The sequence below is a fragment of the Castor canadensis genome, chromosome 5, assembly GCF_047511655.1.
Source record: "Castor canadensis chromosome 5, mCasCan1.hap1v2, whole genome shotgun sequence".
Lineage (NCBI taxonomy): Eukaryota > Metazoa > Chordata > Mammalia > Rodentia > Castoridae > Castor > Castor canadensis.
In genome coordinates this window covers 866,490-894,190 of record NC_133390.1, presented here as the reverse complement: position 1 = coordinate 894,190, position 27,701 = coordinate 866,490, and the positions used below count along the sequence as shown (strand labels likewise).

At 40.6% G+C, this 27,701-nt stretch overlaps 1 protein-coding gene across 9 annotated transcripts in view; it reads left to right on the top strand.

The window, feature by feature from the left end:
- The window catches only part of Pcbp3 (poly(rC) binding protein 3), a 243,203-nt gene that overhangs the window by 16,988 nt on the left and 198,514 nt on the right, over positions 1 to 27,701 (top strand). The window lies entirely within an intron of this gene.

Genomic DNA, 27,701 nt, shown 5'->3' with positions numbered 1-27,701 from the left:
TCATGGGAATCTGAGAGTAGGGAATTCTGACCAATTAATATTTCCATCTCAATCTCCAGACCGTTATTAGAAAATTCCCTAAATCATAAGTTAAATTTCTGATTTATTTCCTACAACATGTTAAACATGAGTGAATCTTTCTAAAAGATTATGCAGAACTGTGACCAGGAGAGTTTTTCCTACAATGGCCATGCCTCCTGCCTGACTGCAGTGGACACGGTCACTGGCATGAGTAGGTCCTGTTCCTTGACTTCTCAGTGGTGGAGATGAAGTCAGAAAGCCTGGGTAAGGGTAAGAGCCCTTGATATGACATGCTGTACGTGACTTTGGATCTCACCTGCCATTAGGTTTGTGCTTGTTACTAGTATGAAGTAGGGTGTGTGATTAAGGTCTCTGCTGGGTGCAGTGGAGGGAGGGCAGATGGAACTTTGTTTTTTAAATTTCATCACCTTCTGTTTAAGAGTAAGCCTTAGGAACCTAAGCCTTGCACATAAGATATTCAGAATGGAGTAACAAAAGTGCTGACAGTGATGTAGAACTATTCACCCTTGGGTCATTTGGGAGCCCTGGGCCACTCCTGGCTCGGAGTTACTTCCTGATACCCACAGAGGTATGGACTAGATGGTCTGTGCTTGTTTCATTTCTTTTTATTTCCATCTTTCATTTCCATGGTATATGAAGATTTTCCTCCATTTGTGGGCCATGTATGAGTTGCTACATGAAGCACAGGACTGTGGCAAGTGACGTTAATGAGCTGGCTGGTCTTTAAATAGCACAGCTCCTATAAACAGAATCACCTGCTTTATAGCCCGATTTTGAGGAAGAGTATTCACAGAGGATCCCAAATGGCTGGCACAACATTTGAAAGGCAGTAAGATGCTCCAGCCCCTGCCATGAGGAGGCTGGCTGGGAATGCATAACCTGCAACAGAGACGTTTTCTTTGGGGTGGACCGGAATCATCTGTCATGATACATTAAACTCAGATTGCATAGAAATGAAGAATAGCCATGCCAACAATCTTCTCTTTGATTATCGAAAACTTAGTCATTTGTTCTCTGAGTCAGCCTAATGGTGTATAATGTTCACATCACATTCTTTTGGGGCTGGGCCAAGAAGCCAGCATGCTTGCCAGTGTTTCAGCAATGAGCTAATCAGCTCTTGGCTCTCACATTCCTGGCCAAGAGCTCCTCTGGAATTAGTGCTGTCACTGCATCAGACCAGGGCCCTCATGGAGATTGCTCTTTCTTTTCCTCTTTGTCACATGCTGGTCCTTGCTTTCATCAGATGATCCCCAGGTCTCTGTGTCCCAGAAAGCGCTCCCAGGCTGAGCTCTGAGATGCGATGGTAGTAATTCAGCTCAATGAGTTATTGAAAATCCCTGTCCTGGTGACTTACAAGGTAGGCAGTGGCCCCTACCCTCAAGAAGCATGCCATCCAGTGAGGTATAATGTAAGATCATGTATGTCCTCAACACCATGTCGCATTGATACAGGTAACCACAGAAGGGCAGCATGCTGTTCTTTGCAGGAATGGTAGACAGCTTCGGAGAGGATGGACAGGTCTTTTAGCTTGACTTTGGAAGGTCTATGGAAAGGGGCTGGCACATAATGTGCAATAAAAGGTAGCTATTGTTATTTTATTGTCTAGACTTCTGGTTTTTAATTTGCAGTAGAAAAAAAGTTATCTTCCATGTCTCCCAAAGATTAAATGACAGGATAAGAGGCTTGGGGAGCAGGGATGGGGGTTGGTTGGGCAGGTGGGTACTTGGATGTGGCACATGGTGACTGTGATTGTTAATCTTGACTGTCATTTGATTGGGTTGAGAAGCACCTAGGAGATTAGTTTGTTCTACCAATAAAGTAACTTAGGCAGGAAAATAGTACCTTTATGATTTTAAAAAAAGTGGTTAGTGTGGTAAAGGGAAAAAGTTTAAAAATATTAAATCACTACGTTTTCCGTAAGTTTGTGCCATAAACATGTTTAGATTTTTTTCAGTACTATGTAGTATTCCAGTGTACATGCTGTTCTACCACTGATGGATAGTTTGAATATTTCCAGTTTTGGGCTATAACATTACAATAATGCTGCTTGTAGATTTCTTTTGATCAAATCTATGCACACTTCTCTTGCATAGCATCCAGAAGTGGAATTGGTGTCAGAGGGTTGGTGCATGTTTAGTTTTAGTAAATAATTGTCCTATAGTTTTTCAAAGTGGTTGAGCTGGATTGTAGTCAGCCAGCAAAGTAGGATTCAGTTGCAGTCTCTCCTTGCTGGCCCTTGCTGTTTTCTGTCTTTCCATGCCTGCCTTTCTGGAGGTTGGGTGGTGGTATCACACTGGTTTTGATCTACACTTTCTTCATCACTGATAGTGCTGACCATGTTATAAGTTACTAGCCATTACAGTGTTTCTTTTGTGAAGTGCTTAAGTCTTTTACCCATTTTTGAACATTTTGGGGACAAATCTTATTTTTGATGAACTCCAAGTTATTAATCTTTTCTTTTTATATGCAGTGCTTATTGTTTCTGGTTAGAGAAAAGTGAGCTGACCCCAACACCATGATGGTGCTCTTCTGTGCTTTCCTAAACATTTGGCCCAATCTACCTGCATCTGTAGGAGATGGGAGTCTAGGTTCATGTGTTCCATATGCATAGCCAGTTAATCTAGTCCCACTTAATGAAAAGATCTTTCCCCCCATGAAATGTAGGTGGTGCCTTTGCTAAAAATCAACTGACTTCATGCTTCAGGGTTTAGTCAGGAGACACTAAGTGCACCAGTAATCTGAATAGGAGGAATCAATATAAAGAATTGTTAACTAGTAAAAGGGATTAAAAATCAAAAGAATGTAAAGAATGCAGGAAAAGTAGATATAGAAGCAGTTCAGGGAAAACAGAGTAAGTCAGAAGAAACTGTCCACCAAGTCTGAGATTCAGGTATTGCTGGAGAGACCGTGGCTTAGATGCATGGAGGAAGTCTGAGACTCATGGGCACATCATCTACAGGATGTAGCTGCCATGCCATTAAGCAAGCCTGAGGGAGAAGCCCCTTCTACGTGCAGTGTCTATCTAGTCTGTCTTCTGAAAAGCCCATCATGTGCTGGCTGGCTGGCCAGGAGAACTTTCTCAGGGCCCATCACCAGCATTACTAAGCAGGCCAAGAAAGGTAGGTTTGGGGCTGGGAGGCACAAGTAGGTGACTGGGACACCTCACATGGCAAGTCCTGTTTCTCTCTCAGTTTCTCTGTCTTGTGTTATTGCTACTATACTGATAGCTGAAGCTTTATGGTATGGTGTTCCCCTTATCCACAGGAATATGCTCCAAGACACCCAATGGATGCCTGAAACCTAGGATATTACCAAACTATATAAACTATCTTTTTCCTGTCCATACATATATATGATGACATTTAATCTACAAAGTAGGCACAGTAAAAAATAACAATAATAACTTACCATAGATCTTAGCAACCTCGCTGTACAATTTTTTTTCCTTATTAAGTCAAGAGCTTTCATGACCTTGGTCTTCCCCACCCCCAACTTCCACAAATAAGAGAAAACGTCCAATACTTGTCTTTGTAGGACTGGCTTATTTCACTTAACATGATAATTTCTGGTTCCATCCCTTTTCCAGCAAATAACATAATTTCATTCTTCTTAGTGGCTGAGTAAACCCCATTGTGTAAATATACCACATTTTCTTTACATTCATCCATCAGTGGAGATACCTGTGTACCCATGTTTGTGCAGCACTATTCACAATAGCCATAGGGTCATTATTTCTTTTGTTACCTTTTATTCCCTCTTGGCTGCCTTCATTTGGATAATAAGGTATTTTTATCCCATTATTGTAATTCATCTTTTTATTCATTATCATGTTGTCTTTTTAGTGATTATCTAGGAAATTTTAGTTATATCATGTCTTACTACAGACTGTTTCCAGACCTGCATTCTGATATGGTCATGCATTTTTACTTCCATGTATGTTGGAGAATTAACATGATATTTATCTGTTCTAAATAGTTAATACTTAAAAATATTTTTCCTGTATTTACTGATGTTCTTCATTCTTTCCTACAAGTCTTTGCTTCCATTTGGGAATATTTTCTTTTAGTGTGGAGATTTCCTAAAAGTATTTTTATGGTAAGGGTCTTTGATAGCAAATTATCAAATTCTCTTGACCTTTGTTTAGCAAAACATTGGTGTTGCATTTATTTATTTATTATCTACTTATTTACTAGTTCATTTATTTTGGCAGTAATGGAGTTTGAACTTGGGGCTTGAGCTTACTAGACAGATATTTTGTCACTTGAACCATGCCCTCATCCCTTTTTATTGCGGTTTATTTTTTGATAAGATCATGTGTTTTGCCTTGGGCCTGGTTTAGGAGTGGAATTCTCCTGCCTTTGCTTCCCACATAGCTGGGATTGCAGGCATGGACTGCCATGCCTGGCCCTTGTTGCCTTAACTTCTGAGAACTATTTCACTGACATTGCATTGCAGATTAACAGTTATTTTCTTTTGGTATCTTCAGTGTGTCATCATTTTCAGTTGGCTTTTATAGTGCCTGCTGAAGAATTGGCTTTTGATTTTATTGTTCCTGTGAGAACAATAAAATGCTCAATTTTAAGATTTTTCTCCTTTGTGCCAGTCCATGTGTATGTATGTGCATATGTGTGTTGTATTTGTCCTACTTGAGGTTCACTGACTTTTTTTTAAATCATATTTGGAAAATTCTCATTTTCATTCAAATGTTGTGTTCCTTCACCCCTTTTTTGATTATATACTTTTTGTCTTTGTCCCACATACCTCCTTATACCTTGTGCTGTAAGTTTTTATTCTTTTTTTTTTTTTAAACATCTTTTCTCTCTAAACTTTAGTTTTGATATTTCCATTTGGGCCTTTTTGAGTTACTGTAATTACATGTGGCTACTTTACTGTTAAAGACATCCAAAAAAAATTTTTTTTCTTTTGGTATTGGGATTTGAACTAAGGGCTTCTTTGCTTGCTAAGTAAGTGCTCTATCTCTTGAGCCACACTTCCAACCCCCAATTCTTATTTGCAGGTATTATATTTTTCAGTTATAAAACGTCTATTTGATTATTTTTAAGTAGACTCTAAGACTGCTGAAATTCTTCATCTTTTTATCCATTCGTTCCTCCTTTCCTATTTTTTAATCAGATTTATTAAAGATTGATTTACATAAAGTAAACTACAGTCATTGAAAGTGTATAATTTGGTGAGTTTTAACAGTTGTTTGTAGAATGAGAGCATTTGCTTCTCCCCAAAACCTGGTATCCTTTACAGCCCATTCCTTCCTTGGCTCTGGATCTCAGGAAAACACAGACAAGCTTTTTGTCACTTGAGCCATTTGTGTTTTATGTTAAAGGAGTCTTGTGTTGTGTACTCTTTCTTGTTCTGGCATCTTTCATTTAATGTAATAATTTGGAGCGTCATCATGTTAATTTGGGTATCTGTACAATATCACATAGTGAGTGTGGACATCCTTGCCATTTTGCTGGTCTCAGGAGGAACACGTTCAGTGTCTCACCTCAGAGTGTGACCGTCAGCTGTAGGGCTTTTGTAGACATCCTTTATCAGGTTGAGAACATTCCTATCTGTTCCTAGTTTGTTTTCAGTGAGTGTTGGATATTGTTAAATGTTTTTCTACATTTATTAAGATAATTATCTGGTTTTTCTCCTTTAATCTGTTGATAGGGTAAGTTACATTGAACAGTCATGCATAAATATTAAGACAACCTTGCATTCATGAGATGAACCCTGTTTTGTTGTGACGTTTTATTGTTTTAAAATATTTATGGATTGGATTTGATAGTGTTTTAAGGATTTTAGTGACTAACTACATAAGTAAAATTGACCTATAAGTTTGTTTTCTTGTAATACCTTCATCTGCTTTTGGTACCCCCAGTTTTTGGAAGTAGAATCTAAGGCCTTTTTAGGAACCCCTAGTTTGCCACTGATTTTGAGTGGCTGTCCTGGGACCTTACATACTGATAGGTTCAAGTTCTGGTAGATGACTTGAAGAAGAGACAGATTGTGTGTTGTTGCAGGCCCCTGTTATTCAGAGTGACTCTCTCTTAGACACCAGGAGATAGAGGAGAACTGTCATCCTATCTTGCTGTCCATTCCACCCAGCCTCTTGCACAGTCCCAGAGCTCAACAGCTGTCTGGTTAGGAGAGCAGCATTAGTTTCTGGTCTGCTGCAGTATTGCAGTTCCTGGGCCACAGGAAGGCTCTGCTGGTTTTGCTTTCTAACTGCAGAATCCTTCAGCTGGGCCAACCTTGATTCTCATGTAGTGTTCAAAATTAAGTGGCTTACTTTCAGTTTATTTCTTGTGTGAAATTGAAATTCATATAGCTTCATTGCTTTTATGATGTTAGAAATATAGTATTTGCAATGTATTGTTTAAAAAAAGTGTGCTTGTTGCATTTGGTAGGTGGGCCTGCTCTGACTCAGTACATGTCTAGTTGAAGTCAGGATACTCCTTTCCTCTGTGTAATGATCAGATGCATCTGATTAAAGAGTATAAATAATGATTTTTTTTGATAAATGTATACTGCTGCTTAGTTGCCACCACAGATACCCCACTCTCACCTTCTAGTTCTGGGCAATTACATGTATTCTTTTATCATGTAAATAGAATCATGCAGCATTTATGTTTTTAAGATCAGTCCATGTTGTGTGGATGTAGTTTGTTCCTTTTTTTAACTGAGTAGTCTTCCACTTTAGGGTGTATTTGTTTACTTGGCTGTCAGTAGACAGATACTGGTCTTGTTGCAGATAAAACTGTGATTTGTACCTTGTACATGGCTTCATGTGGGAATATGTTTTCATTTTTCTTAAGAAAATACCCAGGAGTGGAATAGTTAAGAATGGTAAGTGCTATGGTAAGTGACTTTATAAGGACCTGTCAAATTGTTTTTCAGAGTTGTTGAATGGTTTTATGTCCCTGTTAATTCTGTATGACAGATAGTTCACTGCCATTTGTATCAATACTTGTCATTCTATCTTAGCCATTCCACTAGGTGTATATAGTATATTGTGATCTTAGTTTTTATTTTCCTTAAGACCAATGATGGTGAGTATCTTTTTCATACACTTATTAGCCTTTTGTATGTCTTCTGTGATGTGTCTGCTGAAATATTTTGCTGTGCTTTTATTGGGCTGGTTTTCCTTATTATTGAGTTACAGAAGATCTTTGTAACTGAGTTCTTTTTCAGATTAATATTTGAGAAATATTTTTGCATTCTATTATGTGCCTTTTCGTTTGTAAGTGGTGTTTTTCAGAGAACATGATTTTAAAACTTTCATGAAAAATTAAGTAAAATTTTTTGTTTTTATTGGTGTATTGCCTTTTTGTTTTTTGATGTTTCTAAGAAATCCTAGTCTACCTCAAGGTCAGAAAGACTTTTCTCCTTTGACTTCTTCTAAATATTTCATGGATTTTCATTCCATATTTAGGTTAACCTTTGAATGCAGGTTAGGTAAGGATCAAGGCTCATTTTTTTTTTTTTTATGGTTACCCAGTTCTTCTGACGCAGTTTGTTGGAAATACTTTCCTTTCCCATTGAAACGCCTTGACACTTTTGTTGAAAGTCAGTTGACCATATATGCTTAGGTCTATTTTTAGACTCTCTGTTCTGTTCCATATCTATGTTTTATCCTTTTGCTGATACTACACTGTATTGGTTACTGGCTATTTGAAATCAAGTAAACCACGTCTTCTAACTTTGTTCTTTTCCTAAATGGTTGTGACTATCCCAGGTCTTTTACATTAAATAAAATTAGAACCAATGTGCCAACTTCTGGCAAAATGCCTGCTATGATTTTGATTGAGATAGCTTTGAATCAGAAGACCAAGGAGAACTGATGTCTTAATTCCAAGTCTTCTGATCAGTGCACATCAGTCTCTCCATTTAGTAAGTCTTCAATTTCTTTGAGCACTGTTTTGAAGTTTTTAATATATTAGTCCTGCACACATATTTTAAATTTATCTTCTAAATGTTTCATATTTTTGGGTACTTTTATAAATAGTGGTTTACAAATTTCCATTTCTAATTGTTAGCTAGTGATAGAAAGTTTCTTTGGTATATTGAACTTGTATCCTCAGTTTAGCCAAAGTTATTCTTTAAATGTGATAACCTTTTCTCCATGATCTTGTCACCTGTGAATAAAGATGGTTTTACTTAGTTCTATCTAATATGAATTCCTTGCATGTATTTTCCCTGCCTCCTTGTTTGGGATCTCCAGAACAATTTTGAATAGAAGTGGTAAGAGTGGATCTTTATTGCCTTGTTCATTCATTCATTTTAGGTGTTCATAGATCCCTTATTAGTTTAAGGAAGTTCCCTTCTTTCTCTTATTTCCTAATTTAAAATTTATTGTTTATCAGAAATATGTGTTAAAATTTGTCAAATGCTTTTTCTGCACTTCTTGAGATGGCTGTAGAATACATATATATTTTTATTCTATCAATTTTTTTTTCTTTTTGAGACAGGGTCTTGCTATGTAGCCTAGACTAGTCTGGAACTTGCTATGTTGTCCAGATTGGCCATGAACTTTCAATTTTCCTGCCTCCACTTTCCCAGTGCTGGGATTACAGGTGTGTGCTACTACATTTGGCTCTCTCCATATTTTGAATTGCATTTATTGAAGATTAAACCAATCTTGCATTCTTAAATTGAGTGCTACTTGGTCCTGATGGATTACCTACATCAATATCTCTATATTATGTATATTTTTGAGTTTGATTTGCCAGTACTTTTAAAGGGATTTTTATATCTGTGGTCAAGAGGGAAATCAGTAGTTTTATTTTCTTCTAATGTCTTTGCTGGGTTTCGAGACAAGATAAAGCTGGCCTAATTAGATGAATTGGGCAGTGTTCCCACTTCAGTTTTCAGAAGGAATTGGTGTCGAATTATATTTTTTTCTTAAATTTTTGAAAGAATTCATCTAGAAAATTTCCTTGTGGGGAATTTTTCTTTGTGGGAAAATTTTAAAATTAATAATTTAGCTTTATAAAGCTTTTCATAGTTTTGTGTCCTGGGCCAATTTTAATGTATTTTTTTTGTAAAATAATTTATGTTTTTCAAAGTTATAAAACCAATGATATAAAGTTTCCCTCTATTTTACATAATTATCCTTTTCATTGCTGTAAGATCTATAATGCTCTTCTCTTTCACTACTAATATTTATAACCTTTACTTTTCTCTTTCCCTAATTAGTCTAGTCAGAGGTTTATCAGTTTTATTGAGTTTTTCAAGTAGAAAAATTTTTGCTTTCATTGATTTTTCTCTTTTTGACTGTTTCTCTTTTTATTGATTTTATTTTTAGTTCTGCCACTTACTACTTTTATTGATTTTTTTTTATTCTTTATCATTTCTTTCCTCCTACTTGCCTAGGGTGACTTCATTGTTCTTTTTTCTTGCTTCTTAAGGCAGAAGTGCAAGATAATTGACTTTGGATACTTTTCTTTTAGATACCAACATTTGGACTTACGAATTTCTCTCTAAGCACTGCTTTAGCTTTATTCCATATACTTTCACAACTTTCTATTTTAAAGCAACTATAGACTCATAGGAAGTTACAAATAATAGGAAGATTCCTGTGTGCTCTGATTCCTGCTTCCTCCAGTGGTGATATTTTTTATAACTCACATGGTATTTGTATCAGGGCTTGATGTTGACCTGTTATTGTTAATTACATCACAGGCATTATTCAGTTTGCTCTGTGTTTCTAACCTGCTTCTCTCTCTCTCTCTCTCTCACTCTCTGTTTCTGTACAGTTATATTCTATATTCTCTGTGTGGACATAGGTCACCACTGCCACAGTCCAGATATGGGAGTGGCCACCACCACAAAACAACTACCATGTGTTCCATTTTGTATTTATATCCATTCTCCATCCCAGCCCCTGCTCTTGACCTTTGGAAACCACCCATCTGTTCTGCTGTGTAGTTCTTCACATCTAAGTGGAATCATATGATATTCAGCCTTTTGGGGTTAGCTTCTTTCCCCAAACATGGTGTTCTTGAGGTTCCTCCAGGATGTCCATGCATCAATAGCTCATTTTTGTTGTTTAGTAGTATTTCATTACATGACTTCCCATGTAGCTGGGATCACAGATATGCATCACTATCCCTGGCTTATTGATTGAGATGGACTCATGCTAAGTTTTTTGCACTGACTGGGCTTGAACCATGATCCTTCCAACTAGCTTAGCCCTGCTATTGAGGTATAACCTTTCTCTATTGGTGGCTTAACCAGTAGAGAGAGGTTAGTTCTTTGCTCTGGTTGGTCAAAATTTGAAATCTCTCTCAACCTTATTTTGAACAATGTGAACTTTCATTTTACAACTCTCTGGGCAGTTTTGCCTTGCCTCATTGAGTTCCTTATGTTGCTTTGTGTTTGGCAACAGGTCAAAGGCGAATCCTATATAGATTTTTAGGAGCTCTTTTTATGGATAACTCTCTTCCCTTGGGAGTTGTCCCATATCTCCTCTTCACAATACCCCGTGTCCCAGCCTTCCTGAGCTTTGATCTGTTTCACCAAACCCAACTGTGTCCACCCTTCACCCTGTAACCTGGATAGTCCTTTTGCTAAGAAAATTAGGGCAGTTGCATCTGAGCATGGTGACACATACCTGTAATCCCAGCACTCAGCAGGCCAAGGCAGGAGGATTGCAAGTTTGAGACCAGGTTGAGCTATATAGCAAGTTCTGGACCCCAGCCTGGGCCAGATCCTGTCTCAAAAAACAAAACAAAAAAAGTCAGGGCAGTTGTACAATTTATCCTTATCATAATTTTGTGCAGTCTGCTGTTCAATGTCTGAAATAAATTGCTTCCTATATTTTTTTTAATTGGTTTTCTGGTTGTTCACTACAGAAGGATAAGTCCTACTATGATTACTCCATTATGGACAGGAGCAAAATTCTCACCCATTCCTTTTTTTATTCTTTTTATTGTTTTAAGTCATGGAAAAAATATGTAAAATAAAATTTACTTAACCACTTTTATGTGTATAGCTAAGTGGCATTGAGTACACTTATCCACATTATTGTGTAACCATCACATCATCCATCTCCAGACCTCTTCTCATTATGCAAAGCTGGAACTGCATCCATTAAGCAACATTTCCCCATTTTCTCCTCTTCATAACCCTTGTATACGACATTCTATTTTCTGTCCTTGTGTATTTGACTGATTCAGTATCTTATAAGGGGGAATCAGATAGTGTTTGCCATTTTGTGACTGGCTTATTTCAGCTGTCTTTGTTTTTAAAGAATGACTGTCATTTGGTCTTTGCTTTTAATGTTAAGATGATGGTTTGCAATCTTCAAAATGTTTAATTAAGCCAACAAGCTCATTTGGTGAGAGTTGGAGGAAAATACATTGGCATTTTCTTTTGGCAGGCGTGGTAGACTATCTTATGTTTTTATTTCATAGCTTGATAGTTACTTAACCTCACATAAGACAGTTTATAAACATTAAGTATAGAAAATTAAACTGTAACATTGCTCATTCATGTTCTTTTGGTTTAAAGAATATTGTATGAGTACTAATGTCAGTAATTGTCCATGTTTCTTAAGAGTTAAATCACCTACCTTGTCATTGGCAGGGAATGAACTTGCTGTTAGGAATGACCATGCCCATTAGCATCTCAAAAATTACATTAATATTAATAACAGGGCCTTATTTTTTAAAAGCTTACACATGAAGAGTTTTATTGATTCTGTGACAGCCCTCTTCAAGGCAGAGCCTTACCTCTCTGGAGAATTCTGTCCTCACATCCTATTCAGTGTGGAATTTGACATTTCCCTATGACATTATACATATTTGTCTATGATCTTCTCTTGTAATCCAATATTTTTATATTTTTCTCTAGAACTCTACAAATCTATTCACCTTAGCCTTCCAACCTTCATTCTATCTCACCCCAAATAGGCCCCATAGTTAAAATTAATTTAAGGAGGCAAGGTGTGGTGGTGCACACCCATAATCCTGGTTACATGGGAGACAGGGGTAGGGGGATTGTGGTCTGAGGATTATCTTGGCAAAAGTGTGAGACACTACCTATTAAAAAGTGCTGGGAACGTGACTCAAGTGGTAGAACGTTTATAGTGCCAGGCCCTGAGTTCAAACCCCAGTGGTACTAAAAAAAGAAAAAGATATCATTATCATCAACTATAGGTGAAGTTAGTGATTTACGTAAGTCTCACCTCTACATTTGTTGTCTCTAATTCCTTCCTATTCTTTTTTTCCTCCCCCCCGTGGGGTAGAGGAGGTTTGAATTGGGCTTCATGCTTGCTAGACAGGTGCTCTACTGCTGCTTGAGTCATGCTTCTAGCCCCCCCCTTTATTTATTTATTGCTTTGATTATTTTTTATTTATTTATTTTTGCCTGGGCCAGCCTGGACTGCTGCAGTCCTTCTGTTTTTGCTTCCATCTGTGGCTAGGATGGGCATACACCACCACACTCAGCTTTTTCTGTTGAGATGAGAGTCTCATGAGCTTTTTGCCCAGGACTGCTATCCTCCCAATCTCAGCCTCTTTGCATAGCTGGGATGGCAGGTGCATACCACCACACCTAGCCATTGGCTGAGATGGCATCTCATGGACTTTCTGCCTGGGCTGTTCTTGAACTGTAATCCTCCCAATCTCTGTCTCCACCTGCTCAGTAGGTAGGATTACAGACCTGAGCCACTGGCACTTGGCTTCCTTCCTATTCTTTATCGACTACACTGCCACCTGTATTTTGCCTTATTATCGTACCCAAATGGCTTTTTCAGGACTGAGAAGTCTGACTGTCCCCCAAATTCATGTATTAAAAAATCCCTATTGTGGTGTTGAGATGAGGCCTTTTAGGAAGTGATGAAGTCATCAAGACTCTGCCCTCATTAGCAGATTGGTGTCTTATGAAAGGGCTTGAAGGAGCTAGCTTAGGGCACTTTTTACCCTTTTACCTTCTGCCATGTGAGGGTGTAGTAAAAAGACTGAACTAAAAAGACAAACACTGAAATGCTTGTGCATTGATCTTGAACTTTTTAGCGTCTGGAACTCCATCATTAACAAATTTCCCATCTCAGGTATATTGTTATAGCAACACAATGGACTAAGACAGAAAGAGTTACCTAACTTGATAAAACCCACTGGTAACATTATATTTAAGAGTGAAAGGCAGAATCCTTTTTCCCTAAGATCAGGAATAAGGCAAGATTGTTTACTCATATTTCTCATAGTGATAGAAGTTCTAGCTTGTGGGGTAAGGAAAGAAAATAAATTAAAAGACAGCTCAGAAAAGACAAAAAAAAGTGTCCTTATTTGCAGATAACTCGATTATCTATGTATAAAATCTTAAGAAATCTACAAAAGAGTCTTGTAATAAGCAATGTTGCACAATAAAAGATAAACACACAAGGATCAGTTTTAGTTTTGTGTACTGTGAGTGACTACATGGGCAACAAAGTTCAAACTCTAAGCCCTGAAAGATGTAACTCTGACAATACCAAGTGTACAGCTTCTATGCTGAAAAGTGCAAAGTGCAGATGAAGGAGATCAAAGTAAATCTGAGTAATGGGGACATTCCTGTGAACTGGAAAATCAACATGGTACAAATGTCAAGTTTTTAGATACAGATAAATTTTGTAGGTATAGACAGCTGGCTCTAAAATAAATATGAAAAAGGCAAGGTAACTAGCATAGTTGAAACAGTGTGAAAAGGAAGACAAATCAGTCCACCCAACTTCAAGATTTATTTTATAGCCACGTGATCATGGTTATGTGGTACTGTCTGAAAAGATGTTCAGTATCATTAACTATTTAGGAAATGCAAACAGGTGTCATTCCACATCTACCAGAATGGATAAGATAAAAACTTGTGGTAATAGCAAATTCTGGTGAGTATGTGGTAGAACTGGACCCTCATTGGTTGATAATGGGTGTGTTACATGGAACAGCTTCTCTGGAAAACAGTTTGGCAGGTGCTTGTGAGACTTGTGACTACCACACAACCAGCAATATCAGCCCCTGGGCATTTATCCCAGATAAGTGATAACTGTGTTCATATGAAACCTATTCACAAATGTTTGCAGTGTTCTGTTCACTAAAATAGTCAGAAACTGGGAGCATCCAATGGGTGTTCTTCAGTGCATGAATAGGTAAACAGACTGTAACACATTCATGACATGAAGTATACCCAGCAATAGAAAGGACTGAATTCACAATAGAGCACCCTGGGTGTATCTGCACAGAAGTAAACTGAGTGAAAAAAGCCAATTACAGATTATATAATCCCAGGTTTGCACATTGTTGAAATGGGAAACTACAGACATGGAGAACAGATTAGTTGTTTCCAGGTATTAAATAGGGGTTAGGAGCAATGTGGTTGCAGCTATAAGGGATAGCATGATAAATCTTTGTTCTGGCTTAACTGTGCCAATGTTAATATCTTGGCTGTGATACTGTGTAATTTTGCAAGATGTCACCATTGGGGGAAACCAGGTGAAGGATACTTGGAATATCTCTGCCATTTCTACAACTGCATGTGAATCCACAATTATCTCAAAATCAAAAGTTTTATCATTAAATGAAAGTCACATCATGCTTTCTCTCTTTCCAGAACTCTCTGTATGTTCTTCCTAGTGTAAGAGAAAGGGCAGAGTGGAAGGAAGGGTGGTAACTGAGAGGTTATGGCAGCTGGGAATGGATGAGCAGGTTATGTAGGACCTGGAGGGCCCAGGGGAGAATTCAGTTTTTCCTTTTCAGGAAATAAGGAGCCATTGCAGGGTTGTGAGCAGAGCTGTGACACGAGTAGACTTGGGTTCTAACAGAATGACTGCCTGCCAGTCCAGGGAATAGGGGCAGAAGAAGGAGCCTGTTAGGTAGTCATTCCATTGATTTGAGGAAGGCGCAATAGTGCTTTTTCTCTTGGGTAACAGCAGTAGAGATGTGAGGGGAATGGGCTCTGGGTGTGGTTCAAGGCAGAGCTTGCAGGGCTTGTTCACAAAAATGTATGTGTGATGTAAAAAGGAGAGCTATTAAAAATGGCTTCAGAAGCCAGGTGCCAGTGGCTCATGCCTATAATCCTAGCTACTTAGGAGGTGAAGATCAGGAGGATTGTGGTTCAAAGCCAGCTCGGGCAAATAGTTTGTGAGACCCTATCTTGAAAAAATGCTTCACAAAAAAGGGGCTGGTGGAGTGGCTGAAGGTGTAGGTCCTGAGTTTAAGCCCAGTACAGCAAAAAAAGAAGAAAAAAAAAAAGGCTTGGGGCTGATAGCCTGGAAAGGTGGCCTAAGTGGTAGGAGGTCCAAGGTTGCAGTTAGGATACTCACATTGGAGATAAGTGGGGCTTTACCTGAGTTGGCATTTGGAAGAAAGAACTAGGATGTGGGGCAGAGGTATGGGATTAGTTTGCATTTAGATGGGTGGATGGGGGATATAGACAGCAAGGACTGAGGCTGGACCCTCCAATATCAAGAGGTCAAAGGGGAAGACAACTTCTATCAGGGGAGACCTAGAAGAATAGTCAGTCAGCTGAAGAAGCCAGGACACTGCTTGCAGCTGCGTGGGTAGTGGTCAGGGTTGTGTCAGGTACTAGAGGTACTGCCTGGGTTGTATGGAGTTGTGGGGTGGGGGAAGTAGAACCAAGCAAGAATTTTTTAAATGCAAGACATGCCAGCTTATGTTTGCCATGGCCAGGGAGCTGGTTGTAGATGAGAGGCTGCCAGGGCTCTTCCCATCTCTGTCTGCTGTCTGCCGGCACAGGCGCCTTGAGGAGCTCAGAGGGAGTGTTGTGTGCCATTGGGAGGTAATGGGATATGGGAAGGAGGCAGACATGGAGACATAAAACACTGTCTAAGTGAAGGGCAATCGTATTTGAAGTAATTTGAAGATTGACAGGAAATTCATAAAGGGAATATGGAGTTCCATTTACAATGGCAGGAGATTGCCTTGTCCATGGCTTCTTGACCTCTGGAAGAACCACAGTTGCTGCTGGCAGAGTTCCAAAACATGAAATGTAAAATGAAATTGAATAATCTCCCCTAAATCAATTTTGTGAGCCAAATGACCTACAGAGTGATGTGATACAGTGCAGGTGTACGGTACAGAGCAGGACTGTGTGCTGAATACATTATGGCAATTGATTTTGAAGATAACTGGCTCTCTTTTGGTTTCTGCCTCTCCTTTGGTCTCTAGTTAACCTCCACTGAGCCATCTTGGGAAAGGGTGCCTCTCTTTCTGACTCAGGAGTGCTGATTTGAGTCTATTACAAGGGTCAATTCACTGGGTGTGAGGAGGTCTATCTGGCCCAGTAGCAAGGCCCCTGCTGGCTGTTGCTCTAGGCTCAGCATGGGCATGGGACATGGCCATGAGTCCTAGGCTGTTTCCTTAGACTGTGACTTCTTCCAGTGTGTATTTCCTGTGGTTGACTAGGCTCTGTGGTAAACTATGGATATGGTTGCTGGGGCCAGGCAAATAATGCTACTGTTTGTACCTGTCCTGAGAATACTTTCAATTTAGGGCTCCACCCTCATGAGCAAGGGCCTCCTTGCAGGTCACTGCAGGACCCAGAGTGGACACTCAGGTGCAGTGAGTAAGTGCACCAAAGTAGGGCATGGTCAGGGTCCCTTGCAAGCTGAGAAGCCTCACAGAGACTCCTGTTGCCCTTCCTGAGCCTTACTTGGCTGGACCATCCTTTATGACCATGGAGGCAAGTGCCCTTAGCTGCTCCTTAGACATGGAGCAGTTAGTAATTGGGTTTTTTTTTTTTTTTTTTTTTTTTGGAGTCTTAAGATGACTGAAAGCCTGCTTCTCCCTGACTTCACTGTACAAGGCATTTCAGGGCTTTTCTGGCTGTGAGTTGGCAGGGAAAGTGTCCACCACAATAGACCCCTGCTGGGGACATCTGGGCACCTGTAACTGCCATGAGCCAGGGACCTGCAGATATTTTTACATGTGTCACTTGTGGTCTCTTGTATTCTTTTTTGCCCCCTCCACTTTTTAAAAATATAGAAACCATTTTTCATTCATAGGCTACACAGAAATGGCCTGGGAGCCATGCTTTACTATCCCCTGCCATAAGCCTAGGAGGCAGAAATAAAATGGCGATCTGACTGTAGTCCACATAGAGGGGAGAGCAGAAGATGCCCAGTGTTGGGATAGGCCACTCTCTTGTCATGTGCATTGACATCATTGTGAATTTGAACTTCAGTCTTAGGAAGGATCTTCCACCTATCTTAATAGAATCCCACCATTCAGACACCCAGTCACCAACACAACATTGTTTTAGAAAATCCCTTCCTTGCCTCAAGATTGCTAGATGTGATGTGTTACAAGTCTTTTCTCACTGGGGACTTCTGCCTGGGTCTCCCAGCTTGGAAAGGCACAAAATCTGGGGGTCCCATTATCATCTCTCTCTCTCTCTTTTTTTTTTTTTTTCAGTGGGACTTGGGAGTTTGAACTCAGGGCTTTGCACTTCCAAACCAGGTGCTCTACCACTTGAGCCACACCTCTAGACCCCTTTTCCTTGGTTGTTTTGAAGATGGGCTCTCATGAACTATTTGCCTGGGCTGGCCTTGGGCCATGATCCTCCCGATCTCAGCCTCCCAAGTAGCTAGGATTATAGGTGTGAGCCACCAGTACCAGGCTTTATCACCTGTTTTCAGAGCTGCTTGGGTGGGCCCAGTGCAGCTGAGGATATTCCTCCTCTCCAGGCTTCAATCATCTAAGGCTCACAGCATTCAGGAGTCTTGTTGACTCTGATGTCTTGCCTGGGCATGCAGGCAGGCTGGTCTCTGTTGGCTTGTAACATGCGTGCTCTGCTGCTGGCATAGGTTTTCCTTTCCCTGCCATTCTTCTCTGTCCCTTCTCCATCCCTCTCTGTCTCCTCTCTTCCCCCAATTATCTATCCCCCTCTCTCTCTCCCTCTCTTCCTGTAAATGCTGTAGAATGAGGGAGGTTTTGGCTTAATCAGCAAGTGCTGGGGCACTCACAAATTCTGAGTGGCATGAGGAGGCCTCTTAGCAGCTCAGGTTAAGCTCCAGCTAGGCGGAGGAGGTGCTGAGGTGGAGCCCTGTGGGGATTAGCTGCTGCCTTTCCGATGAATCCCTTTCCTCTCCTTCAGTTTGATGTACTCTGGTTCCAGAAGGACATCCATCTAGGAATTGCTTATTGTTTATCAAAAATAAATCAGGGCTGGGTGCTGGTGGCTCATGCCTATAATCCTAGCTACTTGGGAGGTTGAGAATTGGGAGGATAGTGGTTCAAGGCCAGCCTGGGCAAGTAGTTCATGAGACCCACCCACACCCCCATCTCCAAAATAACCAGAGCAAAAATGAACTGGAGATGTGGCTCAAACAGTTGAGCACCTGCTTTACAAGCATGAAGTCCTGAGTTCAGTCCCACAAAAATTTTTAAAAATCTGAACAGTTCAAAAAAGTGCCTACAGGGAGGTTGGTAAGAGGGGACAGGAACTCTCATGGCTCTGAGACTTGTGGTAACTTGTTTGGCCCATCTCTGCAGCTTTTGGACTGGGCCTTGAGGCCCCCTCTCCCCTCACGGTCCATGGCGGCTAGCTGAATGTGCAGGTATGGAAGGAAAAAGCTTCCCACCTGAAATCCTCCTGAATAGAAGCTTTGGAATTGAATGCTTTTGTGCCTCCAGAACTGACCAGAATTTCTCAAACTCTAATATATACACAAGTTGCCTATGTTTTTAAAATTGAGATCCTGATCCAGTATGTATAAGGTGTGGGAGTCTGCATTTTCAGTGAGCAAATCTGTCTATACTCTGAGAGGCTCTGGGCTGGTGCACATGATCCTCCATAGAGGCATTATCAGATTGACTTCAGAGGACAACTGCCAAATACAGGTTGTATTGTTAGGAGTATGGCATTCAAATGGGGAGGGTTGTAAAGTATGGGAGGGCTCTGTTTCCCTGTGTGCTGTCTGCCTGTTGTCAGGCTCCTGTGAGAAGGTGAGAGTTGGGCTCTCACTGCAGTGTGCAGGTGTGGAAGTGTTAGGAGTTGTGCACTGAGCCATATGCTAGGCCCAGAGCTGAGCCCTCATGCCATCCTGAAACTGCTTCTGCAGCAGCCCTACGCAGCTGACTGCCCACAGATGAGATGACCACTGAGGTTTAGAATGGCTGAGATGGTGTCTCATCTCACTGGTGTAGGTATTCAGCCCAGCATTTTCTGACTGCAAAGCCCACATCCTGTTCAGCAGTGATTGAAGCAACAGAACTGAAGAAGGCGAGTCCGGCTCACAGAGGCCTGACTCAGCTTATCCTCTGCACTCTCTCCTGGAGCTATGCATACACACTGTTCGGAGGGCTGATGTTTGGAAAGAGATTTAGACTGGCCCTGTGGGAAAGGAGCATATTTTTTATTTAGGGTCACAGTGGGGTGCTGTGTGTATGTGGCAGGTGGATTGTAGTGCGTGAATGATACCTTGATCACCCTGAAGGCGGTCCACAAAGTCTGGGTCATGTCATGGAAGAAGACACAGCAAGAGGAGCAGCAGAGGGATTCTGCAGTAGGATCAGATGGCTTGTAAAAGTCCCATCCCATTCTAAGCTAAAATTTCTCCTGGATGTGTTTGAGATCGTGTTTGTTTGGAAGCCAGGGAGGTCAGGATACCACTGTTTTTTGCTGTTTGAGGTTTGGGTACTCACAGGGCTTCTGGAAGCTTACTATTTTGGAACCTTCCAGTTTCAAAATATAAAGGGGAAGGCTCACTTGTAAAACATAGCTCTCTATAATAAGCTTAATGAAGGTTAAAAAAAATAAAAGTCAATGTCTTGTTTAAATAGAGCAAGAAAAGCCAGCAGCCGCAGATGTGGAATGGGACTTTGATACAGAAGGGTTAATCACATGCAGGTTCAGAGACACTTCAGGGAAGTGCTGTCCAGTGCTAATGCATATTGATGGGTGTGACTCATGGGGCTCTAGGAGGCTTTTAGGCCCTGGCTCTGTTTCAAGGCTCAGACTCAGATGTTTCCCAGCCTTTCTCCTATAGGAAGGAACCTTTGTTCCCCATGGAACTAGTTTTGCACTAGTCTCAGAAACGCTCATTGTCCAGAGAGCTCTGAGAATGGCTGGGCAGGGCCCTTGTGACTGCCCTATGTGCACTTTCTTGGCCAAATGTGGATAGGCAGAAGGACATGGAGGAGAAGCTAGTCCGAGTTCCAGCCTGGGAGGCATGATTTTGAAGCTTGGCTCCCTTGCCTGCTAGCTATGAAGCTTTTTGGCAAACTGTTTAGCCTTTCTGGGCCTCAGTTTCCAAACCTGGAAAGAGAAAGAAGGGGTTCCTGTGCTGTCAAGTTGGTGTTAGGAGCCCAGCAGTGCATGGGAAGCCACTGCACCTGGCAGGTTCTCAGCAAGAGGGGCTGCCGGTAGGCAGTGAACCTCTAGCGCAAAAAGTTTTCTTATGTCCAAAGATGATGGCCTTCCTTCTAGAATAATCAGTGTCCTAAGCTGAATATTCAGTGTCAGATTATGAAATATTTTAAAGCAAAGTTGTCACTTCGTTCTGCTTCCATTAAAACCAAGCATATCCCATTCCTGAGTTGGGGATAACACTTAACTATAAAAGATAGGTAGGAAACCCAAAACATGGAAGTGTTTGATGTCCCCACTGCAGAGGAACTAATACAGAAACCTTAAAGCGACAGAGGTCTATTTGGGAAGGGGATCAGGAACTAGTGAAAAGGTCAGGTAGAGATGAATCAACATGGATTGTAACACATTTCTACATGGAAGCAATGCTAGGAATCTCTCTGTATAGCTATCCTTATCTCAACTAGCAAAAATGCTTTGTCTTTCTTATTATTGCTTATGTCTTCTCTTCAACAAAATTAGAGATAAGGGCAGAACAGGTTCTGCCTGGAAGCGAGGGATGTGGAGGGGAGGGAGGGCAGGGACAGAGGAGAGAAATGGCCAAAACTATGTATGCACATGTGAATAAATGAATAAAAAAAATTTTTAAAAGTGACATGGTTCTCCAAATGATGCAGTTCTGAGTATTTCCTGACAAGTTGGACCTTCCAAGTTCTTCTAAACACAACTTCCCCCCAACATCTGTGTCAGTTTTTCAGAATTTAAGAGTACTATGAGAAAGTTGTTTTCCTATCAGGAACAGAGTAATGGTGACTTCAGTTGTTTCCTTTAATGCTGTTTTCTTTTAAATACATGCTTTGTTTTACAGTCTTAAGTTTACAGAACAATTTTGGAGATAGTATAGAGAGTTGCTGAATACCTCACATGCAGTTCAATACCTCACATTTATAAGGGGCACTTGTCCTGGTTTATGGCCAGTATTTAGACAGCTACTAACTAAAGTCTGTGCTTTAGATTCCCTCAGTTCCCCTTCCTGTCCTTTTCTGTTCCAAGAGCCCATCCGGGAGACCACATTACAGATGTGCATAATGGGCACATCTCCTTAGGCTCCTCTTGTTGTAAAAGCTTCTCACTTCCCTTGTCTTTGATGACCTTGATGGTTTTGAGGAGAACTGGCTGGATGTTTTGTAGGATGTCCCTCCAGTGGGATCTACTGGGCTCTGATGTTTTCTAGTGATTGGACTGGGCCTGTGGGTGTTTGGAGGGAAGACTAGGGAAGTGAGCTACCATTTTCATCCTTTATGAAGGCAGCACATGGTCAGTCGTATTTGGCACTGCAATGCTGACCTGGACCACCTGGAGGAGGGGTATTTCCAGGGTTCTCATAGCACTTGTAACTATTTTTCTCTCTTTCTGTGCTGTGCTGTTTGGGAGAAAGTCAGTGTTTAGGGTGCACTGAAAGAGTGGAGGGTTGTGGTGTTCACCTCATTGAAGACAGAGAGTCTCTATAAACAACTTGCCTTTGGAGATTTGTCTGTTCACTACCTTTTATCTATCAGTATGAACTCATGGGTATTATTGTATTCTTTAGTTTATAGTTCTGTGCTACTTTTTTTTTTTTTTTTGCTCAAATTATTCTAGCTTTGGCCTTTGGGAGCTATTTCAGTTTGCTCCTCTGTCCCTTTGACATGCCCCCATCATTTTGTGTGTATATATTTGAAGTAACTTCTGTCCTTTCTTGGTACTATGAGGTGATCCAGGCTCACTTTGTGAATTTCCTGCCCTGTCTTAGGATCAGCTGTTTCTCTAAGGAATCTTGGTTCCTTTCATCAGCAAATGGTATAAAAGGCCAATATATCTGGGTGCTGGTTCTACTTATTGTTGCTGGGGTCTTGTTGCCTTTGGATCCTCTTACTGACAGATCATAGGAGGTATATGTATGTATACTAACCTGTGTATGTACCTGCCTATAAATATTTTTTATGTAATTATCTGTGTCTATATTAAGCAAAACATCAGTTCATAGTGATATTTCTAACTAACCCCTTACCACATGGACGTTGTAACCTCCTTTCCTTTCTTATATGTAACTCTTGGATCCAACAGTGAGACACCTGGTTCCCACCATCCACCATCCTTAAATGGTCAGCCCCAGCAGGCATGTCAAAATTGTTTTTTGTACTCCTTGGGAGGCAGCTTTGCCAGCCAGAGCACACACAGTGTTTATGTGTGGTTTCTTTTGCCTTTAGTCTTACAGACTGTGCTCATCTCCAAAATGACTTAGGTCAGCACTTTATTCCTCACCTCTTCAGTGAGATGTTTCATGTGTTTTTAAATGCAGTTACATTGTGTCATCACATTCCACATCCCATCTTGGGATTCTCCCAACTTTCTAGGTGAATTTTGTAAAAATTGCATGCATTAGGCTTATTATTTTATGATGTCAAATTCTTTGGGTTTGGATAACTGTTTCATGTCTTCTAGTTACCATTACAGTATCAGATAGAGTGGTTTTACTGCCCTAAAAATCTCCCCCTCCCTCACCCCATGCTCCACCTGTTTTCTTTTACCCAAGCCACTGATAACCAGTGATCTCTTTACCAACTCTGTTGTTTTGCCTTTCACAGAATGTCATATAGCTGGAATCATGCAGAATGTAGCTTTTTCAGACTGGCTTCTTTCATTTATTGATATGCATTTATGACTCATCTTTGTCTTCATCACTTGACAGTTCATTTCTTTTTTTATCATTGACTGTTATTCAGAATAAGTAAGCCACAGTTTGCTTTCCCATTCACCTTTTGAAAGATGTCTCAGTTGCTTCCACTTATTGGCAGTCTAAATAAAAGCTAGCTGCTCTAAACATTTGTGTACAGATCTTTGTGTGAATGTAAGTTTTTAACTCTTCTGAGTAGCTAGCAGGGAGTACAGTTGTAGAGTCCTTGGGGGAGCATGTTTAATTTATGAACATTGTGCAGTTGCCATCTAGAGTGGCTATACCATTCTGCATCCCCCACCCCAAGATGAAAGAGTTTCTACACCCTTACCAGCATTCGTTATTTTCAGTTTTTGGATTTTAAAAGTTTCATAGGTATGTGGTTATATTTCTTTGTTTTAATGTGCAACTCTCTGACTTTGCTGGGTTTTTGTTTGGTGAACCAGTTTTGAAAGCTGATTTAGATTTTCTTCTTCCCCAGATGACTTGTCTCTGAGTCTCACTGACAGTGTAAACATTGGATGGTGGATGGTGGTCAGCATCTTGTTGGCTTGTGCTGTTTTCCAGGTCTACATCTTTATATTAATGTGATCATACATTCCTACGATGTTGCTTCTGCTACATAGTTTACAGAAGCTACTGCTGCCCTTCTGGTGAACAGTACAGGTCATCACCTTCTAGGACCACATGGGAATTTTGGAATAAATGTATTATTTAGATTTTAGGAAGCTACTTCCAGTAGTAATATAGTTCTAGATTTTAGTGGGCCATCACTGCTCATACGTTGTCCTTGACCTCCTTTGATCTTTCAGAGAAAAGCCCAGCTGGCCAGACCCTCAGTCTTGTCTTCCAGGTCTCTGGTATCGGCTCGCAGTCTGTCTCTCTGGCTTACCAGCCATTTCTTTCTGCTATTTGGTCTGTGTTCTAGCCAAGCTGCACTGAGCCTCTAACCTTGCTTTTGCTTTTTGCTTGCCAGACCTGCCCTTCTGTAGACTGCATGCCCAGTTCTGCCCATGTGGCTGGTGCCAGCAACTTATTGTCCTCCATGCAGTTCTCCTCCTCTACCTAGGAGAAGGCTGTGTCTGCTTTTTTTGTTGTTGTTGTTTTTGGCAGCACTAGGATTTGAACTCAGGGCCTTACACTTGCTAGGCAGGTGTTCTTACTGCTTGAGTCACTCCACCAACTGCTGTGTGTGCTTTTGCACCAATGATTACCTTATGAGGACAGAAAAGGTCTCAATCTCATCTTGCACCACTGCTATTCCTGACTTATCTCTTCTGTCCTCACACTGTATGGGATCCCTGAAGATGTGCCCACTCTTGATGCCATTCTCTGCTGCCTGTCGGGACAACCCTGTCTGCAGAGCCCTATCTGGGAAAAAGTCCTGGCAAGACTTTTCTGAACACCCGCCCATCCCACTATCTCATGCAGATCCCCCACCCCACCCCCCACTGGGGAAGGATGACAGTGAAGTGGTACAGCCGTGTTGCATGTGGCTATCATCTCCACTCAGGCAGATTCCTGTTCTAGGATCTTGTTGTGTGCTGCAGTGACTCCTCCTGACTTTCCCTGAGGAGGAACCACCTGGACTGCCTTGATTCAGCCCTGCTTTTCTGTTTTTTCTATTTGCCTGTGGTATTTTCCTTCTTCTGTAGGGACCAGATGCTAAGCTAGCAAAGGGTGGGACATGCACAGAGCCACTTTGTTAGACTCTAGTTGTGTTCTTCCTTGGTTTCAGTTTGTGAGCACTGTGGTCTTTCTCCCCTCTTGTCCTGTGTGTCCCTGTGAGGGCTGCTGCTCTCTACTTGGTCCCATTGCAGTGCCATCGTGGGTTGAGCTTCTCTTTCCTCCAGCAGTAGTTGTGGCCTCTGTTGCTCTCTGTCATTCCCTCTGGTTCTCGTCCCTGACCTTGACTTTTTATTTTGTAAACTAAGACACATGAACTCATATTAACCTGGTTTATGTAGGGTTATAATCACCAATGTTACTGTTTTCTACTCCCACATCTTGCCTCACTGGAAGGTATTCAGGGCCAGTTATACCTAAGTAGCTATCCTACCTTCTGATGGCAATGTTTTCTTCTGGAATCCCTCTTGAAGGTCTGAGACCACATTACAGCTGATATAATTTTTCCATGTTGAAAGAAGCATATGTTCTAAAATTATGATGAAAAGTATAGTGTAGTGAGTATATAAACTAGTGCCAGAGTCCTTTATTATCATTTTAAAGTGTTGAATACTTTACATAATTGTATATGACCTTTGATATGACTGTCAATACAGTGGGTTTGTTTATGCCATCATCACCACACACAACACATGACATTGTGCTGTTGCATTATAATGGCTGCTACATCACTTGGCAACATGAACTTTTCAGTTCCATTGTAATCTGATTTTTTTTTTTTTTGAGAGTCTCTCTATGTTGCCCAGGCAAGCTTTGAACTCCTGGCTCAAGTGGTTCCTCCACTTTAGTCTCCTGATAGCTAGGACTATAGGTGCATGCCTCCATGCCAGGGTCAGCGCCACTACAATCTGATGGGACCACTGCAGTATGTGTGGCCGATCCTTGACTAAAACATTGTTAGATGATACATTGCTGTATCTAATAACTAAACTTCAGGATATATGGAAAACTTACATATATGTAATAGAGTCAAATTGACTGACTTTCAAGTAAAAATTGATAAATCTGCAATCATATGAGCTACCTTAATGGTCCTTTTTTAAAAAAAATTGATCAATAGATCACATTCACATACATAACTAAAAGTATTCAAGCTTTTAGTGATGTGGCCTGTTGCGGTGGCTGAAGCCTATAATCCTAGTTACTTGGGAGCCAGCAATCAGGAGGATCATGGTTCAAGGAGAGGCCAGGCAAAAAATTCACAAGATGCCCCCTCTCACCCCCATCCCCCCGCCAGCCATCTCAATCAATGACTGGGTGTGATGACATGGGTCTCTCATCCCAGCTATGTGGGGAAGCACAAATAGGATTGAGGTCCAGGCTGACCAGAGCAAAAAACAAGACCCTATCTCAAAAATAACTAATTCCGAAAGGACTGGGTTGTGTGGCTTAAATGGTAGAATGCTTGCCTACCTAGTGTAGGGCCCTGAGTTCAATCCCTCAGTACCACATTAAAAAAAAAAAAAGTGTTCTGTCTCATGGTCGTATAAAAAAAGTACAACCAATAAAGAATACATACTTTTTTAAAACATGTGAAACATTCCCCACTTCTGTCCTTGTATTTGATTGTAAAGTAAATCTCATGTTTTCTCAGACCATGTTCTTTGACCAAAGTAGCCATCTCAGAAGTCAACAATAAGCCTGGCATGGTGGTTCTTGCCTATAATCCTAGCACTTGAGAGGTGGAGGCTGAGGAGTCCATGTTGGAAGCAAGCTTGGTCTAAATAGTGAATTTTCTGGCGGGAGTACAAAGCAAGACTCTTCCTAAAGAAAAGAAAAGAATAATAAAAACACAGAGAAGAGCCAGGCATGGGTGGCTCATGCCTGTAATCCTAGCTACTCAGGACTCAGAGATCAGGAGGATGGCAGTTTGAAGCCAGCCCGGGCAAATAGTTTACAAGACCCTATCTTGAAAAAAACCCATTGCAAAAATAGGGCTGGTGGAGTGGCTCAAGGTGAAGGCCCTGAGTTCAAACCCCAGTACTGCAAAAAAAAAAAAAAAAAAAAAGAGAAGGAAGCTTATATATTTGACATTAAAAAAAACCACTAGACTCATTCAAATTAAAGAGGAAGTCACAATATCTGTGAAAATATCTGTGGTTACACAACTCAGTGTAAATAAAAGACTTGTGGAATGTGCAGAATGTGGAGGGAAAATTCATATCCTTAGTTATGTATTCAAAAAGAGTGAAGGGTGAACATTGATCTTACAACTTTGCAAGTTACAGAGTTAGCAGAAAGTAGAAAAAAGGAAGGTTAAGAATGGAAATTTGTGAAATTGAAAACAAATAACTTTATTCCTTTTTTTTGTTTTTGATGCTGGGGGTTGAACTCAGGGCCTTGATTATGCTAGGCACGTGCTCTACCACTTATCTACAGCCCCAACCTTTGTTTTCCTGCGTAGCCCAGTCCATCCTTGTATTCTAGATGTGCCACCACATCAAGCACATTGATGGATTTTTGAATGTTAGACCAACCTTGCATTTCTGGATAAATCCTACTTAGTCATGGCATATGATCCTTTTTACATTTTTCTTGATTTGGTTTGCTAGTATTTTGTTGTGAAGTTTTACATCTATGTTCATAAGATACATGCAGTTTTCTTGTGAGGTCTTTATCTGGTTTTGGCATCAGAATGCCATTGTCCTCATACAATGAGATGGGGTTTTTTTGAACAGTTAATGAAGCATTAATGTTCATTCTTTTTAAAATATTTGTCTGAACTTACAGTGAAGCCACTTGGTCCTGAACTTTTCCTTGTGGAAAGTTTTTGGATTACTCACTCGATATTAGGCTTATTCAGATTTTCTGTTTTTTCTTGAGTTACTTTCTACCGTTTGTTCATGTTTATAGGAATGTGTTCATTTTATATAGTTTATTTAATTTGGTGATATAAAATTGTTCTTATGTTTCCTTATCTTTTTATTCCTGCAAGTTTGGTAGTGTCCTC